Source organism: Solanum dulcamara, chromosome 6 (genome assembly GCF_947179165.1).
Source record: "Solanum dulcamara chromosome 6, daSolDulc1.2, whole genome shotgun sequence".
NCBI classification, from domain to species: Eukaryota; Viridiplantae; Streptophyta; class Magnoliopsida; order Solanales; family Solanaceae; genus Solanum; species Solanum dulcamara.
This window is the reverse complement of record NC_077242.1, coordinates 31,573,036-31,588,890: the sequence shown is the minus strand read 5'-3', so window position 1 is coordinate 31,588,890 and position 15,855 is coordinate 31,573,036. Positions and strand designations below refer to the sequence as shown.

The window sequence follows — 15,855 nt, the reverse complement described above, 5'->3', positions numbered from 1 at the left end:
GCTATGTCGAGTATAACTACTGAGTTTGAGTGGATCCATAATTTGGTGAAGGGAGTCGCCAATGTGAGATCAATGGTCATTCATCCAGAGATAGAGATTATTTGGTTCTGATCACCTAGGGATATCAAGGTAGGCCAGTACATGTAATGATTTGGGGTATAGATAATGTTGGTGGATCTTTTGGTTACCTTCAATGAGGTTCTGCTCTTTGAGGATGCTTGTTGTGATGAGTTTGAGAATGAGGTAAAGAATTGCCCCAAGTGCGATTCCTCTTCTATTCAGCCAGGGTCACACTTTGTCCATGATACACCAGTTTCAACCATTGAGATGATTCATAGGGTACCAAAAGTGGAGCTTATAGAGCTCGAGATAGGGTCATGGTGGTTCTCATATTAGTAGTGGTGATTGGAGACTATGGTATGCTATATCGGGTGGATCTGGGCAGAGGCCTTTGATGTGGTGATCACATGTATCATCCCAATTTGCCATCCCTCTGTTTTAGTGTTATTAGATCCCGGGTCTACCTATTTTTTATGTCGATTTATTTTTTCACAGATACCGATTATGTGTATGAGCCCCTTGTAGTACCTATTGTGTCTCTACCCAGAAGGCGAGTCTTTAATGGTGGATCAGGTGGATCGAGGATGTGTAGTGACATTTATAAGTAGAGAGACTTGGGTAGACTTGATCTTATTAGATATGTTTGATTTTGATGTGATATTGCATATGGATTGGTTGTCTCCCTATCATGCGATTTTAGATTGCTATGCCAAGAATATGACCTTAGCTCATCTTGGTTTTCCTCGATCAGTATGGATGGGTAATTTGAGTTCTTATCCAACGAGGGTGATATATTATATTCATCCTAGTTGTATTCTAGAGGAAGGTTGCTCATCTTATTTGGCCCATGTGTGTTACATTACTAAAGAGTCATCTCCTTTGGAGACCACGAGAGTGGTGAGGAAGTTCATGAGTGTAATTCCCATAGACTTGCCGGGTGTTCCTTTGGACTGTGATATTGACTTTGTGATTGACTTGGAGCCGGGCACCAAGCCCATTTCTATTTCTCCTTATTAGATAGCTCCGACCGAGTTGAAGAAATTGAAGGAACAACTAAAAAATTTATTCAAAAATGATTTCTTTGGCCTAGTATTTCATCGTGGGGTGCACCAGTAATGTTTGTGAAAAAAAAGGTTGGTACTATGAGGATTTGTATTGACTATCTGCAATTGAACAATGTTATAATCAAGAGAAAGTATCTTCTTTCTTGCATGGATAATCTATCTAACCAACTCCAGGATGCGTCGAGGTTTTCTAAGATTGACTTAAGGGTCGTGTTTTAAAGATTGAGAGAGTAGAAGTTATATGCAAAGTTTTTTAGGTGTGAGTTTTTTCTTGAGTATGTGGTTTTCTTGGGTCATGTGGCGACCAAGAATGGTATTATGGTCAATCCGACCAAGGTTGCAACAGTTCTTAATTAGGTTAGGTGTACTTTGATGATTGAGGTTTAGAGTTTTATTAGGTTAGCGGACTATTATCGTCGAGCAGAGTTCTCCCTATCACAACCCCATTGACTAAGTTGACTCAGAAGTCCATAACATTTTAGTAAATCGATGAGTGTGAGGTATAATTTCAAAATCTCAAGAAGTTATTGACTTCGACACTTACTCTAGCATTACCCAAGAAGGGTGTGGCAATTGTAGTATTCTGTGATGCATCAGGCATTATTTTTGGTGGTGTGTCGATGTAATAGAGAAGAATCATTCCCTACGCTTCTCGACAGTTGAAGGTATATAACAAAGACTATCCTACTCACAATTTGGAGTTAGCAGCGGTGGTTTTTATTTTGAAGGTGTGGATGCACTATCTCTATGGGGTGCATTATGAGGTCTTTATTGTCCACTATAGCCTTAAGTATATCTTTTCTTTGCCAAATTTGAACATGATGCAACATAGGTGGTTGGACTTATTGAAAGACTATGACATCACCATCCTTTATCATCTGGGCAAAGCTAATGTGGTAACGGATTCCTTGAGTTCCAAAGCACCTAGTATGAGTAGTTTGGCCTACCTTAAGGTGGATGAGAGGCCTTTGGCTTTCGGGGTTCAGTCATTGGCTAGGCAGTTAGTCTGACTTGATATTTCTACACATCATAGCATTTTAGCCTTTGTGAAGGCTAGGTATACCTTGATGTATCAGATTCGTACACACCAGTTTGAGGATGATAAGTTGAGAGCCATTTGAGATAAAGTATTGAGTGGAGAAGCAAAATCAGCCTCTCTTGATCCAGAGGTAGTTTTGAGGATTAATGCTCGCATTTGTATGCCCAAGGTTGGTTATTGGGTAGGTGTTATATTGGAGGAGGCTCATTGTTCCAAGTATTCAATTCACTCGAGAGTGGAAAAGATATCTCATGACTTGAAATAATACTATAGGTGGTACGACATGAAGATGAACATTGTTGATTTTTTTGGCTAAATGTCTGAGTTGTCAATAGGTGAAGTATGAACATTTGAAATTGGGTTATTCTATGCAAAGGATGTCCATTCTCAAGTGGAAGTAAAAGCATATTACTATGGACTTTGTGTCGAGATTACCTATGGAATTGGGTAAGTATGACTCTATTTTGGTGATTGTGGACTGATTGACCAAATTAGCCCATTTCCTTCCGGTGAAGACTAGCTACAATGCAGAGTAGTTAGCTAGGATCTATCTTCGGAAGGTTGTTAGGTTGAATGGAGGGCCTATTTTTATTTTTTTGGATCGGAGTTTAGTGTTCACCTCTTAATTTTGGGAGGCATTGTAGTGAGGTTTGGGTACGCGACTAAAGATGAGTTCAACATTTCATCCCTAGAATGATGGCCAATTCGAGCAGACTATTTAGGTATTAGAGGATATGCTTAGGCCCTATGTGATTGATTTTGGTGATCGATGAGACCAACACTTGGCCTTAGAAGAGTTTGTCTATAATAACAGTTGTCATCTAGCATTCAGATGGCACCATTTGAGGCATTGGATTATCGTAGGTGCCGATCACCCATTGGGTGGTTTGATTCAGTTATGGTTGATGCATTGGATACTATCTTACTTAGAGATACTATAGAGCGGGTACGTTTGATTTAGGGTCGACTATTGACAACTCAGAATCATCAGAAGAGCTATGCTGACAAGAGGATTCATCCCTTAGAGTTTATGGTGGGTGATTGTGTGTGGCTTAAAATATCGCCCATACAGGGTGTGATGAGGTTTGGGAAAAAGGTCAAAATTAGCTCGAGGTTTGTTAGTCTGTTTGGGATTCTGAGGAGAGTGGGTGGGGTAGTTTATCAATTGGCCTAACCCCCTAGATTATCGGCTATCCATATGGTGTTTCATGTCTCTATGCATCGCAAGTACATACCAGATGAGTCCCATGTGATTTCTTATGATGTAGTAGTAGAGTTGGGTCCGAATTTGACTTATGAGGAGGAGATGGTAGCTATCCTAGACAGACAGATTCATAGTCTCAGGACCAAAGAGTTCGCTTTGATCAAGGAGCATTGGTGGGCTCGATACCCTCAGCTTTTTAAGAATCTAGGTACTTGTCTTTATCTTATGTTTGAGGCAAAACATCCTTTTTAGTGGTGGATGTTGTAATGACCTTGAGGGTCATTTTTGGAAAATTTATGCAAAATTATCATTTTACCCCTATTATTAGTGCTTCGAGTTTTATTTGTTCAGTTTGTGTGGTTCGTTATGTTAAAGTCTCAATAGTTAGTGAATTGGGAAAATTATTAATTAGGTAAATTAATAATCAAAGCTGCATGTCTCGAAACTGGATTCCATTAGTTCCATCAGCTCCGATATATGGAAATTGGTCTAGGAGAGTCATCAAAATCAGATTTAGGATTGATATGTGAATTTGAGATCTCACATTGATATGTGAAGTTGTTCAACAAATCAAGTTCAGAGACTCGGATTGGATTTATGATGATTCAAATGGTTTCAGAGGTAATTCCAACGCTAGAAATGACTTTGTTGTAATATTTAGAGGTTCTGAGGGTAATTTGGGTATTTCAAGTGTCGAAACTAGTTAAGTTGTGATTTATTGGATTTTGGGTTAAGGAGACCTCGAATTCAAATTTTTATAGTTATATTGAGTCTGGAACGTTGAATTTAGTAGGAATGCATATATGTTTTGTGTGTACAGGATTCCGAACGAATCCCGAAGATCCAATCGGAGATTTGGAAATTTGGTTTTTGATTTGTTGCTGTGTTGCTGGTGTAGGGGTACACTTAAGAGGACCAAGTTCACTAAAGAGAAACTTCTTTTTAGTGAGGCCTATCTCTTAAGAGAAGGGGCTCACTTAAGCGGGGTTCACAAAAGCGAACCAGTGCGAAACTCCACTTTAGGTACCCTATGTCGCTTTTGCGACACCTAAGAGGTCCAAAAAGGGGATGTGGGACTTTTCTTCCCAATTTGATTTTGAAGAGCTTGGAGGTGTTATTTGTGAAGTATATTTTTGGAGAATTTCATTTGGGTAAGTATTTATAAGCTAAATCCTTCGATTTCCTTCCATTATCTTGTGATATCCCTTTGAAATTGATGGTTTTGAACTCAAACTTCGGGGGTTTTCATGAAACTTTAAATGGTGATTTCTACCTCAAATATTCTCTATTTTGATGGTTTTTCTACCAAGAATTCCTTATTACTAGTAGGATGTGTTTTTGAAAGTAATTTCCATATTCGACCATTTTCAAAATTTATCAATGTTTTTGGACTATTTTACCCTAGTTCCAAAACCTATCAATATGGGTATCATTTGACTCCTTGTAATAAGTATGTTTCATTCTTTATATTGGGTTGTTAATTAGGACGTTAAATTCGAGGGTTGATCATTCGGTAGAAGTGTTCGCGTGCGGTTTTGGCAATTGAGGTAAGTTTGGCTATCCTTATTGGGGTTGAGTTGGGGTGATTAATCAAATTCTATGATTTATATTTTGGCATAGAGTTGTAGTGTAAATTGAGACTGTTGAATTACTTTGAGATGCCATCAGGGGGCTTATATATATTGCGATGCCCGTGTGGGGGCTTATTTGTGCTGTGTAGCCCATGTGGGGGCCTTTTTTGGTAACTTATCTGTTTTGAGCATATGTCATTCATCAATTGTATGTGAGAGAGCCGTCAGGAGACTATTTGATTTGAAATGCCTGCCTGAGTTAGGGGTTTTGAGTATACATGAGTATTGAAATATTGTAGAAAATGGGTGTACACTTAATTTGAGATATTTCCTTCCCATTATTGTCTATTGAGGGTGAATATCATGTTTAAGTTAAGTTTTGAGAACTTTGAACCTTGTATTTCATGTTGAATTGAATATTGCCTCCATGACTTATGTGTTGTAAATACATTCACCTCATCTATTATATCATTGATCATTAGGAAGTTGAGCACTATGGAGATTCTTTTTGAGAAAGAAAATATTACACCTTTAAACCTTTGTATCTCTAGTCCCTGACTGAGGCAGTTTTACGGCAGGGTAGTGGATATATTGTGATCTTTTGACAACAAGGTAGGTGGCAAGCGAATGAGACATTAGTATCATGAGTCCTTGGCCACAAGCTGGGTGGTAAGGTAGTTGATACATTGAGATTGTGATGAGGTATATATTCTATGAGACCCCCATGGGTCCTGCTTGTTAGCAAAGCTCAGCAGGTGTATATGACAGGTTGTCCGACAACCTTGATCCCACCGTACCATCATATTATTGCATCATCATAGTGCGTTGCATTGCATTGATACTTATGATAATTGTTCTATCTGTTTAATTATGATATTGAACTGTAATTATGTGTTTACTTTATTTATGTTGTTCTAGATCAATTAGCGCAGTTTAGCCTAAGTGGGACTTTTTTGTTTATAGGTGGTAGCGTTCCTTAGTTTATTTCATAGTTTTTGATTAATTCCTTATACTCAGTCGGTTAAACCTACTGAGTAGATGTGTATTATAATCACTCCTACTTTTGTGTCCCTTTTCGATGCAGATCTTAGTCAGGTTATCCCGCGAGGCTGTTGATCTTCTTTTCTCACAGATATTTTATAATTTAGATTAGTGGTGAGGTCTTAGGATTTGGACCGCCATTTTTTATAGGTTTATTTACATTTTTTACTATTATTCGAAGACTTATGATATATATTAGGCGCGGTCATTGTACTAGATGTTCTTTACACTTATGATACCAGATTTTGGGATATTTCATTTGTGTTCAGCTTTTGTTTATTTTGTGGCCTGACTTTCCCTTTGAGAGTCTCGTATAGTATTACTTTTAGGCTTACACATCGATATGGGTTTGGGATACGTGCCATCATGACCTCGATTTTTGAGTTATGACATTGTCCGAGTTAGAGATGATAGTGTGGAGACACCCTTCATTTCAGTTAGTTCCAGTTGTGAGTGAGTTTCCTGAAGTTTCTCTTGAAGATATACCTTGAGTCTCTCCTTATAGATATATAGACTTCGAAATAGATGTTCTTTCCGATACTTAACCTATTTCTATTCTGTCATATAGAATGACTCCCTCTTAGTTAAAAGAATACAAAGAACAGCTGAGAGATCTCTTAGATAAAAGGTTCATTAGGCCGAGTGTCTCACCTTCAGGTGCTTCTTTCCTATTTGTGTGAAAGAAAGAAGGTTTCTTAAGAATGTGTATTGACTACCGTTAGTGGAAAAAGGTTACTATAAAGAATAAGTACGCTTCCGAGAATCGATGATCTGTTCAACCAACTTCAGGGTGCCAGTTATTTCTCCAAGATAGACCTCATAACAGGCTATCATTTATTGAAAGTAGAAGAATGTGACATCCCAAAGACATCCTTCAGAACTAGATATGGTCACTATGAGTTCCTAGTTATGTCCTTCGATTTGACTAACACTCCTACAGTATTTATGGAACTCATGAATAGAGTGTTCAAGCAGTACTTAGATATGTTTGTTATCATGTTTATCGACGGTATTCTGATATATTTGAGGAATGAGGAGGAGCATACCAACCATCTCAGAATTGTTCTCCAAACTCTCAAGGAAAAAGAGTTGTATGCTAAATTTTTGAAGTGTAATTTTGGATTGCATTCATGGCATTCTTAGGCCATATTATTTCTAGTGATGGTATTCAGTAGATTTGCAGAAGATTGAGGCAGTAAAGAACTAGCGTATATCCATGTCCCTGACTGATAGAAGAAGTGTCTTGGGTTTGGTTGGTTATTATAGGAGGTTTGTTGAAGGATTTTCATCCATATCGTCACCATTGACCAAGTTGACTCATAAGATGACTAAGTTCCAATGGCCCAATGTGTGTGAAAATAGTTTTCAAGAGTTGAAAATGAGGTTGACTTACTGCTCCAGAACCTGAGGGAACAGATGAATTGGTCATATACTGAGATGCATCTAAGGTTGTATTGGGTTGTGTGTTGATGTAGAAAGGAGAAGTCATAGCTTATGCTTCCAAATAGCTTGAGATTCACGAGAGAAATTATCCAACTTTTGATCTAGAGTTTGCAATGGTACTATTTGCTCTTAAGATTTGGCTTCATTATCTTTATGGCATGCATGTGGATGTGTTCACAGATCACAAGAGACTGCAATACATATTCAGTCAGAAAGAGCTGAACCTAAGGTAGATGAGATGACTTGAGTAGCTCAAGGATTACGAAATAAGTATTCTCTACCTCTCAGGTAAAGCTAATATTGTTGCTGATACTCTTAGCAGATTGTACATAGGGAGCACCTCTTATGTTTAGGAAGTTAAGAAAGAGTAGGCCAAGTAAGTGCATAGACTTGCACGCTTGGAAATTCATCTTGTAGACTCTGATGAGGGAGTTACGATTGTTTAGAATGGGGATGAGATTTCATTTGTAGTTGAGGTAAAGGAAAATCAAGATCAAGATCCTATTCTTCTTCAATATAAAGATGACATTTACAAATAAAAAGTGATGGAATTTGCAAAAGGAGGGGGGATGGGGTGTTTAAGTAGCAAGGCAGATTGTGCTTTCCGAGTGTTGATGGTCTTAGAGACAGAATCATGGCAAAGGCCTATAGCTCCAGATATTCGATACATCTGGGCTCCACAAAGATGTATCATAACTTGAGAGAAGTATATTGGTGGAATGGTATAAAGAGAGATATTGCAGATTTTGTTTCCACGTGCCTAAATTGCCAACAAGTTAAAGTTGAGAATCAAAGGCCTTTTTATGTAGCCTAAATATAGTGTTTCTAGGATAAAAGTGGGGGATTATCAATATGGACTTCATAGAAGGTTTACCTGGGTCTTGCAGACAACATGACTCCATTTGGGTGATTGTGGATAGAGTGACCAAATCAGCCCATTTCTTATCTATTAAGACTACAAATTCAACAGAAGATTATTCAAGGTTGTATATTCGTGAGATAGTCAGATTGCATGGAGTTCCCTTGTCCATCATTTCAGACAGAGGTACTCAATTCACTGTTTAGTTTTGGAAGTCATTTTATAAAGGTTTGTGTTCAAAGGTAATTCTTAGTACCACCTTTCATCCATAGAAAAATGATCAGGCAGAGCATACAATTCAGATCCTTGAAATTATGTTGAGAGCCTGTGTTATCAACTTTAAAGGTAATTATGATGATCACTTTCCGCTTATTGAGATTGCTTACAATAATAGCTTTCATTTGAACATTCAAATGGCTCCATATGAGGCTCTTTATGGAAGGAGATGTAGATCGTCAATTGGTTGGTTTAAGGTTGGTGAAGCTGGGTTGATTAGGCCATCCTTGGTTCATCAAGTTATGGAGAAGGTAAAAGTTATTCAAGAGAGGCTAAATACTATGCAAAGTCGTTAGAAATTCTATACTGATATTAAGAGAAGAGACTTAGAGTTTGAGGTAAATGATACCCCGTACTATTATAGCCTAGATCAAGTTCGAGAAGCAAGGGAAAAGGTTGAAAGAAGTCATTTTCTAGTGACTACGAGTGGGAACCTAAAACCCGTAGGAAGTCTTACGAGTTGTAGAAGGTATTCATAGAGAACATTTGTGTTTTCTCAACCCTACCTATAAGTAGCATCTATGGCCTGTAGGTGAGGTTCATAGGTGAGGCTTAGAGACTCAGACCCTCTGATGTGCAGGATGAATGAGTTGGATCAGCCGTCGAGTGTTCTACCACCCGTAGGAGTTGGTCATAGAGCCTCTTGACACTTAGCCAAATCTAGTGGCTCATAGATTCCACCTACAGGACATTCTATGAGCCATAGAAAATGGCTTGTAGACTCCACCTTCAATAGGGTCCTCAGGACCTTTCCTACGAGTTAGCAGGATGACACATCTAAGGGTCTACGACTCGTAGGAAGGTGGTCATAGACCTAATAGTGCAATTTCTAAGGAAGTCCAATTTTGGACCATGGCTTCTATGAACGGCCTTCTACAGTCCGTAGGAGTGTCTACAATCTATAGAACTGCCCATAGGCGGCCCAGAGTCAATTTTAAAAAGGGTTAATTTAGCCTTTTCCCGCCTTTTCCAAACTCAACCAAACCCATTTTGGGACTAAATTTAGTCCTTTATCAGTATCCAAAGGGGTTTTTCTCTCATTAACACTTAGAACTTTTAAGAAAAAAGATTGGAGAGAAGAAGAAGTGCTAGGGTTCAAGGTTTTCAAATGAGGTCTTTAATTTTTGCATAGATTGTCTTCGTTCCAGGTATGTAAGGTTATCAAGATGTTGGACTAAGTTCGTCCTCGTTCCCTATATGTTCATAAATTCAAATAGAGTTATGAGTTCGAGTTTCCATTCCCATAAAAGTGAATTCTTGATTAATTTACATACTCTTTTATTGAGTTCTAGTATGTATATTATATTATACTTGATGAGTCGATATTTGAGGTTATGATGCTTGCATTCATATGAACTCTAGATGAGTTTTACATCAAAGTATTTTATGCATTGTTGATGTTAAAAGAATGATGATTTTCCATACTAAATAAATTTAAGACACCAGAAGTCGGAAAGTTAGAATCAAGGGGAAAGATCCTAAATATTTTAACCTATACCCATGTTTAAGACTCACTCTACAACTCGTAAGGGTGATTTGTAGAGTGACCCCTCGAGAAAAATAAGATGTTGCCCTCAGGAGAGGTTCTATGAATTTTCAGGATGAGTCGTCGAAGTTGTTACGGGTTATAAGAATAACTCATGACAAAATTTAGAGAATCTCCAATTACGGGTTTTTGGGATCTATAGGACAAGTCCAAAGAATGACCCATAAACGCTTTTTTCAGGATTTTTCTCAGACCTATAGGATGAGTCATTTAGATGACTCGTCATTCCTTTGACGGCCCGTAAAAGGTGATCCGTAGGTTCAAAGTCCCTTTTCCCATGAAGTCGATGGCGTTACACCATCGGGATACTTTGAATAAACTTGAGTACATATAGGATACACTAGTGCTAAAACCTTTTCTCAAGATATCTTCCAAACTGCTGGGGTCGTTGCTCCGAATCTTGTTCTCTAAAGTTTAATGAGGGGTAATTGTGTCTTTTCCAAAGATTGATTCAATGAACCTAGACACTTTTATGGACAAGTTCAAAGTCTATTAATATTCAATTCTTCAAATTCCCCTCCTATTCAATTCACTCTTCCAAAATTTCCTAAGTCAAGAACTCTCAAAGTCTCTCAAGTTTCTCTCCAAATTCAAGCTAGGGTTTCATATTTCTTCCAAGGTTTCTTCTCAATTTGTTGTTGGTTCAATCAAGGTATGTGGGGATTGATTCATGAGTCCTTTCACCTATGAAGTCTCAAATATTTCTCAAGTTTTCATTCAATTTTCTATTGACTATGAAACCTAGTTTTGATGAATTGCATTGGGCTGACTAAATTCAATTTTTAGATATTATCAATGATCATTATATGCATCTTCTCATATGAATTATAATATTTTAAGTTGAATTATGAATTCCCATGCATAATTAAAGATGATTTTATGAGTTGATCTTGAGTTAAATAATTTTCAATGAAAGTTTTATAAGTTAAAGTTGAGATTATGATTTTGAAAGATGAAGTTATTATGATGATAAAAGTTAAGATCAAGGATGCTATTATAGTGTGATAAGTCCAATTCTCATCCAGTCATATTAAAGATAGTGATAAGTACCATTCTCACCGAAGTTATGGATCCTTATAAATTACTAAAGTTAATGAGCTATTACTAATATATTTTATAAAGATAGATTGATAGGTACTTACAATCTGTCCCTACTATGTTATGATCATATTTTATGAGTTTCCGTTAGATATTGACTAAGCACCGAGAGGATTTCTAGGTGGGGTTCATTCCGATAACACAAGTAGTTACCGAAGGGAATCCTTCTAGCAACCTAAAGTTTCAAACTACGTTGTCCTTATAGGATTGCCTTCATGGCCTAGCTAGTGGATCCACATATAACATAATTGAGTTGAGATGAGTTACCTATAGAGTATGCCATGACGAGGTACCTCCCTTGTTTCGATGCAGGAGTCATCAAATTCTATGTAATAGCTCGCATGGTGTTAGATGTCGGTTAAAGGTCTTATCCCACACAATTTGAATGCTAAGGTATGAGATTTACTATAAAGTTTTATGATATGCATTGACCATGAGTTCTATATGTTTTCAAATGCTTTTAAGCTCTATTAATGTTTATTATGATTGGTCATGAATCCTATGGCATATTATTCATGTTCCTTTACGTGTTCATGCATACCTAAAATACTTAGTACATTGATACGTACTAACTCATAGTTTGTCTACATTATCTCATAATGTAGGGGCGGATGACACTCACGACCATCCTATTCGTGGCTTAAGTTTTCCCTAGATTCTCAAGGAGTTGGTGCATCCTCATTCTATCGAGGACATGACTTTTATTCATGTTGCTATTACTTTGACCTTTCTTCTATTGTCATGGTGATCTAGGAGCTTGTCCTAAGCCCCGTCAAAGACAAGACTAGAGGCATTATTAGATGACTTATGATGTAGTCCGATTTGGACATTTAGTGAGTTGATTTTCCTTAGTCGTGTTCCCCACTTGATGATTTTTCTTTTCATGTTCTTTATCTTATGTATGTGATGTATGATAAGATGGCTTATGGTTGGTGTCCCTCGCATTTCGATCGTCGTGTCGAGGATTGGCCCTAGTTCAGGGCGTGATAATAAATGGTGAGTTGAGCATGATGTTGAATTGAAGGAGTGTTTTTATGTCTAATTTTTAGGCATGAGTTTTAATACACTTGAATGTATTATTTTGAGAAGTTGATGTATGTTTTCAAATGCATGATTGAGATGAGATACTACTTATATTTAAAAAAAGAGATGATGATAAGAGAAAATAATGTATGTAAGCCCAATGAGACTAGATGAGATATATTTTGAGTATTTCACTCACATGATGTATGTGAGCATAATGATATTTTGGGAGTAGTATAGAGAACCGAATTAGAAAAGAGTATAAATAACTCAATCCCCATAAACTACATAGCCAGTGTAGGATAAGATCATGTCGTTCATTCGGGAGACTCCTCATAGTCCCAAAAGAGGACCTTTTATATGGATCTAGAAATGATGTGACGTCCCTTACCCTGGCAAAGTAATGGACGGATGTAGAAATGACATCACTTTGTTGTATCATCATTACCTCATAAATATTGGTTGTCGATTAGAGAATCTCCCTAATGAAGTAAAAATACTATATTTTACTATACTAAGTTGCATCTATTATTGCATATCTTATAAAGCACTATTTTATTATATTGCATGCTCTATTGAATTGAGTCATTTTTCAAAGATGAGTTCCTTGAGTTTACATCAAATGCATGATGTAAGTTTCCTTTTTTGTATTTTACATACTCGTACATTCCATGTACTGACGTTATTCGGCCTTCATAATTTTAAAATGCAAATACAGGTGTTAGAGAACATCAACAGGAGCACTGTTGAGAATCTATCTTTTTGAGCTTTTGGTGAGGCCTCTTTGCATTCAGAGGAGGTCCTTCATTATCATTTTTGTTTTATTATGATTAGTACTTATGAGGTACCCGTGGAATTGTCTGACACCTTCTTAGTAGTTAATAGAGGCTTCATGGACTGAGTAGAGTGGAGTCATATTGAGTCACTTAGAGTATGTTTTAAAAGCTACGAATTTCACTATTAAGGTATGTTATTGATTTATATTTTTTAATGAGTACTTTAAGTTATTTTCTTAAAAGATTGATGAGAATGTCTGTGACTGTCCATTTGATGATACTCTTTTATGGAGTTAAGTCTTCCACTGTGTGGGTTAGCCAGATCAAGTGGTTCATTTGGGTCCAGGAATAGTTTTCAGTGTCGGCCACGTCTAGGGTATAGAATCGGTGCGTGACACTTTGCCAAATAATTTTTTTGGTGGTCTTCCTTATGAGAGGTGTTACACAAGACTCAAAGTAAAATTAAACTTGCGATTTTCCTTTAAGAAAGTCCCCTTTCAATCTATCATAAATAAATGCCAACCCAGTTTGACACATAAATAAAGACTCAAGAAAAACAAAATTAATCCTTGAAATAGAATCATGGTATGAAGAAACCCTGGGAGTTTATTTGATTACCTACTATTCACAAAGATGATTTTTGAATCACGCGCTCATAAATTCATTGAGAGAACAAAGCCTATTGGGGGAACTAAGTGCAAGTACCAAGTACGGATAGTAAAACAATGGAGAAATGTAAGAACAACCCAACTAATAACATACAATTACAATAAAAGATAAAGCCTGAAAGGGGCACATATTAAAACATTTCCACCAAGGACCTGGAATATCCAATATGCTCTATAAGGTCTTAAAAACAATCATCCACAAATTATCAACACCCCGACAAAGTCACAAACCAATAAGAAATAATAAAAATATTCAAGCAACCCGGCATAAAAGCCATAAACGAAGAACCCCAACTAAAAATTAGCATTGCCCTCAATGCTATCATAATAAAAACAAGGGGGAAACACTTCTTGATTCACTTTTCTTCTTCATCATCATCATCCTCTTCCTCCTTCACATCAACCCCTGAAGTTTCCATGCCACTCATCAAAGCATCTATCATCTCAGGTGTATTTATTGGTGCACCTATTATCTCCTCTAGCAAAGACATGTCTCTAGGTTTCATAGGAGCCTTTCCTTTCACTATGTTAATGTTAGCTCGAAGAGTAGTGACAACACCTTCATTAACATTAACCTATTTGCACAAGTTTTTCACGTTATCCATCAAGCTATTACACTTTCTTCTGCAATGACAAATACGTCAGGTAATTCTTTAGCAAGCTTTTTAAGTTGGCTCTCATTGGAATAAATCACTTTTTCCAACTTGTGGTAGGTACTTTGAATAGGGAGAGGATGCAATGGAAAACTTTCAAGCATTGTGTCCTTTTGAATGGAAGCATTTCCCATTTCGTGGACATTTGGCATCTGGAGGGGCATGGCTTAGTGACTCGTCCTTGATTGGATCGTAAGTATTTTGACAGGTGGTAGGCAATTGTCCGAGCTACCTTTGGAGTCAACCGTATAGGCCCGCAATATATCGTCTAACGTTTAGCTAGTAAGCTTAGTCTGTCCATTAGTCTGAGGGTAAAATGTTGTACGAAGACCTATATATCTTCCCAATCTCTTTGTAAACTGATCTTCGGTAGTTAACTATAACTTGGGCTCCTTCGTCTAGGACAATAGCTATGGGAACTCCGTAAGGTCCTACCACCTTTTTGACCTATAATTTCACACCATCTCGACTGAGCAGGTAGTTTTTGATTGGAGGAAGATCTTGTTAATCTGCAGATAATATTCCATATAGAATTATTTGTCCAGGGAGTACAAAGTGAGTCTTGTAACCAAGGTCATGCTGTGGAATCTTCGACCTCGTATATTACTTATTACCTTCTTTAGATGAAATCAACTGGTACCCTCACCTTTTTGGGTTTTTCTTTTTGCCCATCAGAGTCGTCTACCAATTTGTGTTGAAGTCCCCTCACACAATGACCTGTATAGCCATTCCGTGGTTTGCCTATCATTAACTGGTATTATGTTGAACAACTGTGGCATACAAGTGCGCCATTTGTTAGTAATCAGCTAATCCTGCTTGCTTTTCTTAAGCCCTTTTATAATTCCCTTAACGTAACTTATAACACTCTAGGTACATAATCTCGTGTCTTTGCTTCACCTCTAGTTCGGATTTTCCATCTTATGCGATCATAGTAGCACTAACGCACTGGATCCCACCGGAATTTTGAAGTTAAACGTGCTTGGGTGAGAGTAGTACTAGGATGGGTGACTCCCCTGGGAAGTCCTTGTGTCACGTTCCATTGCAATCCTTGTAATAATGTGCAAAGGCACTCAACCTAGCCCAAGATTTACCTTAGCATCTTCTTGCTAGTCTTCATGCTTCTCCTTGCCCTCTCCGCCCCTGTCTTACACTCGACGTCGGGATAGATCATTAGTTCAACCACGGCTAGGTCCTATTTTCCCCTTAGTACTCACCCCATCTCGGTAGTTTGGTCTAACCCATCTTGACACGTATCCAAAACATCCTAGCTCCTTTTCTTGTGTAGTTCTCACTTGACCCTATAATAAACATATACATATCCATAGGTTGCATAACCATTATGATACAACCTGTATAAGATAGACATAATCTTTTCGTTTCCCGGCCCATCTTGCTTTACATATTGACTTCACACTAGAACTTGCTCGCGCCAATGCTATTTTGTCCTACTCCTTTCTTTTCTTCCTTTACGTACTCCTTGGTCTCCTCATTTCCTACTGTAAGAGATTTTCTATTCTTTCTCCTTGCTACTTGT

The 15,855-nt window shown here is 37.6% G+C and overlaps 1 pseudogene; it reads left to right on the top strand.

The window, feature by feature from the left end:
- Positions 1-15,239: 15,239 nt before the first annotated feature.
- LOC129893696 (5S ribosomal RNA) lies at positions 15,240-15,359 on the top strand (annotated as a pseudogene).
- The last annotated feature ends 496 nt before the right edge of the window (positions 15,360-15,855 follow it).